The sequence below is a fragment of the Schistocerca gregaria genome, unplaced genomic scaffold (genome assembly GCF_023897955.1).
Source record: "Schistocerca gregaria isolate iqSchGreg1 unplaced genomic scaffold, iqSchGreg1.2 ptg000640l, whole genome shotgun sequence".
In the NCBI taxonomy this organism is placed as follows: domain Eukaryota; kingdom Metazoa; phylum Arthropoda; class Insecta; order Orthoptera; family Acrididae; genus Schistocerca; species Schistocerca gregaria.
This window is the reverse complement of record NW_026062026.1, coordinates 12,501-17,500: the sequence shown is the minus strand read 5'-3', so window position 1 is coordinate 17,500 and position 5,000 is coordinate 12,501. Positions and strand designations below refer to the sequence as shown.

General features: G+C 53.5%; 1 non-coding gene across 1 annotated transcript in view; it reads right to left on the bottom strand.

Annotated features, from left to right (window-relative positions):
* Positions 1-1,329, bottom strand: part of LOC126317742 (small subunit ribosomal RNA) — a 1,893-nt gene extending 564 nt beyond the window's left edge. Inside the window, exon 1 of the ribosomal RNA XR_007556871.1 lies at positions 1-1,329. This exon is cut by the window's left edge and continues 564 nt beyond it. This is a non-coding gene — a ribosomal RNA (small subunit ribosomal RNA).
* Between the last annotated feature and the right edge of the window lie 3,671 nt (positions 1,330-5,000).

The following is a 5,000-nucleotide window of genomic DNA, read 5'->3' as shown; positions in this document are numbered from 1 at the left end:
AGCTATCAATCTGTCAATCCTTCCGGTGTCCGGGCCTGGTGAGGTTTCCCGTGTTGAGTCAAATTAAGCCGCAGGCTCCACTCCTGGTGGTGCCCTTCCGTCAATTCCTTTAAGTTTCAGCTTTGCAACCATACTTCCCCCGGAACCCAAAAGCTTTGGTTTCCCGGAGGCTGCCCGCCGAGTCATCGGAGGAACTGCGGCGGATCGCTGGCTGGCATCGTTTATGGTTAGAACTAGGGCGGTATCTGATCGCCTTCGAACCTCTAACTTTCGTTCTTGATTAATGAAAACATACTTGGCAAATGCTTTCGCTTCTGTTCGTCTTGCGACGATCCAAGAATTTCACCTCTAACGTCGCAATACGAATGCCCCCGCCTGTCCCTATTAATCATTACCTCGGGTTCCGAAAACCAACAAAATAGAACCGAGGTCCTATTCCATTATTCCATGCACACAGTATTCAGGCGGGCTTGCCTGCTTTAAGCACTCTAATTTGTTCAAAGTAAACGTGCCGGCCCACCGAGACACTCAACTAAGAGCACCCTGGTAGGATTTCAACGGGGTCCGCCTCGGGACGCGCAAGCACGCCTTCGGCTCGCCCCACCGGCAGGACGTCCCACGATACATGCCAGTTAAACACCGACGGGCGGTGAACCAACAGCGTGGGACACAAATCCAACTACGAGCTTTTTAACCGCAACAACTTTAATATACGCTATTGGAGCTGGAATTACCGCGGCTGCTGGCACCAGACTTGCCCTCCAATAGATACTCGTTAAAGGATTTAAAGTGTACTCATTCCGATTACGGGGCCTCGGATGAGTCCCGTATCGTTATTTTTCGTCACTACCTCCCCGTGCCGGGAGTGGGTAATTTGCGCGCCTGCTGCCTTCCTTGGATGTGGTAGCCGTTTCTCAGGCTCCCTCTCCGGAATCGAACCCTGATTCCCCGTTACCCGTTACAACCATGGTAGGCGCAGAACCTACCATCGACAGTTGATAAGGCAGACATTTGAAAGATGCGTCGCCGGTACGAGGACCGTGCGATCAGCCCAAAGTTATTCAGAGTCACCAAGGCAAACGGACCAGACGAGCCAATCCGATTGGTTTTGATCTAATAAAAGCGTCCCTTCCATCTCTGGTCGGGACTCTGTTTGCATGTATTAGCTCTAGAATTACCACAGTTATCCAAGTAACGTGGGTACGATCTAAGGAACCATAACTGATTTAATGAGCCATTCGCGGTTTCACCTTAATGCGGCTTGTACTGAGACATGCATGGCTTAATCTTTGAGACAAGCATATGACTACTGGCAGGATCAACCAGGGAGCTGCGTCAACGAGAGCTGAGCAGCCGGCCGCCCGGGAGTGTGTCCCGAGGGCCCGCGCGAACACGCAAGCGTCCGCTCAATTATTCTGCAAACAGGAGGAGGCTGAGCTCCCCTGCACGATACACCTCGAAACCCTCTCAGGTCCCGGCGGCGCGCAGCGCCGTCCTAAGTACTTGGTCGGGTTCGAGAGAGGCGCAATCGCCCGGAGATAGGCGAGTAGACGCTTTCAGTGCGAACACCCGTGCTCCCAACTGAGCTTGCCGCTGCCGACAGAGGCCCGGGAGCGTGCTGTCGTGGCATTGCCGGCGGGAAACAACACGCGCCACCTACGGTGACCGGCAGCTCCAACGCCAGCGCCACAGAAGGGCAAAGCCCCACTTGGGTGCAGAAGCGAACTCTCCCAGCACAGCGCACGCGCCAACACGTCCGCAGAGCTGCGATACAAACCACCTGCGAGAACCGCTGGGGGCGACCGAGCAGCAGACGGCGTCGCGACGCCGAGTGCCGGGCGGCGGCGCATCCTCAACGCACACAGTCCGCAATCGGACCAGCACACTGCAGATGTCCACCGCGCTTCGCACCGGGCTCGGCAGAACCCACTTTGGCCGCCTGGCGCCGCGCGCAGGGTGCGCCGGCGCATAGCTGGGACGCCAGCCGGGCCCGTCGGCCGGCGCTCCTGCCACTGGGCGCCCCCCACCAGCCGGCTGTAGTGCGTGCGCTCACGCAGCGCGCGGCCAGCACGCCGGGCGGCCCCCCCTCACCGGCCGGGGACTGTCCCGCCAAGCCACAGCCTCGTATCGCTTCATACCCACATGGCCAACTCAGGTTCGGGGGCATGGCGGGTACCGCCGAAACAACCGGTTCACAGATGTACCGATCGTCGCTATCACCGATGCACCTGCAGCGCGAACAACCGCTCAACAACTGATTTCCAGTTCATTTGCGGATCTTTGGCAGCAAACGTATACGTCAATCTACATTTGCGAAATCTACGATTCTGGCATGCCTGCATGTTATGTGTCACGACACGCTACATCAGCCCACATACACACTGCGGCATGTACACGAGAGAACACGTGGAAGATGGTCCGCGCACGTGTGCAATGTCCCTTGCGCGGTCGACTGTCAACCGGCCTCTGTAGCATGTCGCAGATGTGGAACGCGGTCCACCGTGCTATCATGTTGTGTGGGGCAATACGATTAAATAGGAAAACCCTCGTCGCTACATCAACAGACGGCTCACGCTGATTCCCGGCAGAGGGAGGAGGGGGGGGGGGGCCAACATGCAATACTTTCGTCCGTACCTACTTACCACATGTCTGTACGGCGTACAACAGTGCAATCTCGCTGTAATGGGGAGACGAGACAAGTAGCATCGTGCACAACATATGGCCCTTATGATTCGCCATTGTAGGGCGCAGCCGGTGTACGGTCAAGCATGTGCCACATTATGTCACTCAGTACGTAACGACGGATGATCAGTGTGGGTTACGCGTACATCAGCGGACAGTCCACACAGGCCGTACCACAACGTACACTGACTGCATCGACAACCGAATGCAACTGAACAGCTGCAAGGCTCATTTCACAAACAAACGCCTGACCGACCAGCTTGGAAGGGCAGGAGGGGAGGGCGATATTCGTTCTGTAGCGGTACACCCTTCCAGTGGTTAGCGGGACTGTGTAGAAAGTACGCAACACTCGAAAGACCTTTATGTGAGGGTACACACCATGGCATCAAGAAATACACATGACACCAGAGGATCCAAGCAGTGAACTATGTTCAGAGGGTTGCTGTTAGGCAAAGCTACATTCCTGTGACGTTACATGTGACAGTTAAGGTGCAGTGTAAGTTAGGTTAAGGTGCAGTGTAAGTTAGGTTAAGGTGCAGTGTAAGTTAGGTTAAGGTGCAGTGTAAGTTAGGTTAAGGTGCAGTGTAAGTTAGGTTAAGGTGCAGTGTAAGTTAGGTTAAGGTGCAGTGTAAGTTAGGTTAAGGTGCAGTGTAAGTTAGGTTAAGGTGCAGTGTAAGTTAGGTTAAGGTGCAGTGTAAGTTAGGTTAAGGTGCAGTGTAAGTTAGGTTAAGGTGCAGTGTAAGTTAGGTTAAGGTGCAGTGTAAGTTAGGTTAAGGTGCAGTGTAAGTTAGGTTAAGGTGCAGTGTAACTTAGGTTAAGGTGCAGTGTAACTTAGGTTAAGGTGCAGTGTAACTTAGGTTAAGGTGCAGTGTAACTTAGGTTAAGGTGCAGTGTAACTTAGGTTAAGGTGCAGTGTAACTTAGGTTAAGGTGCAGTGTAACTTAGGTTAAGGTGCAGTGTAACTTAGGTTAAGGTGCAGTGTAACTTAGGTTAAGGTGCAGTGTAAGTTAGGTTAAGGTGCAGTGTAAGTTAGGTTAAGGTGCAGCGTAACTTAGGTTAAGGTGCAGCGTAACTTAGGTTAAGGTGCAGCGTAACTTAGGTTAAGGTGCAGCGTAACTTAGGTTAAGGTGCAGCGTAACTTAGGTTAAGGTGCAGCGTAACTTAGGTTAAGGTGCAGCGTAACTTAGGTTAAGGTGCAGCGTAACTTAGGTTAAGGTGCAGCGTAACTTAGGTTAAGGTGCAGCGTGGGTTAGGTTAGGGGCCAACGTGGGTTAGGTTAGGGGCCAACGTGGGTTAGGTTAGGGGCCAACGTGGGTTAGGTTAGGGGCCAACGTGGGTTAGGTTAGGGGCCAACGTGGGTTAGGTTAGGGGCCAACGTGGGTTAGGTTAGGGGCCAACGTGGGTTAGGTTAGGGGCCAACGTGGGTTAGGTTAGGGGCCAACGTGGGTTAGGTTAGGGGCCAACGTGGGTTAGGTTAGGGGCCAACGTGGGTTAGGTTAGGGGCCAACGTGGGTTAGGTTAGGGGCCAACGTGGGTTAGGTTAAGGGCCAACGTGGGTTAGGTTAAGGGCCAACGTGGGTTAGGTTAAGGGCCAACGTGGGTTAGGTTAAGGGCCAACGTGGGTTAGGTTAAGGGCCAACGTGGGTTAGGTTAAGGGCCAACGTGGGTTAGGTTAAGGGCCAACGTGGGTTAGGTTAAGGGCCAACGTGGGTTAGGTTAAGGGCCAACGTGGGTTAGGTTAAGGGCCAACGTGGGTTAGGTTAAGGGCCAACGTGGGTTAGGTTAAGGGCCAACGTGGGTTAGGTTAAGGGCCAACGTGGGTTAGGTTAAGGGCCAACGTGGGTTAGGTTAAGGGCCAACGTGGGTTAGGTTAAGGGCCAACGTGGGTTAGGTTAAGGGCCAACGTGGGTTAGGTTAAGGGCCAACGTGGGTTAGGTTGCCAGAGATGTGTCAAATCAGGATGTACGTTTGGCTGGTGTCAGGTGGTGGGTTGGTTCGATGCCTTTATAAGGGGTGTGGCCAAAGGGTATTTTATTACTTGTACCTTTTGTGTTGTGGCGTGGCGTTGCGTCCTGTGTTGATACTGGGTGGACCACTGTGGGTGTTGCTGGCTGATTTGAGCTGCGTTGTTTGCGGGTGATGTGAGACATTCTGTCTTATTAGTGGACGTGACGTTCCTCTTGTCGTTGTTTGGATAGTGTCCTGTGGCAGCGAGGATAAAATGGATGTTGTTGAACGATAGTGCTTTGGTGCTTTCGCTTTGTTACACACAGAGTGGACTGTGAGATAGGGTGACTGGGTCGAGTGCGGTTCACACT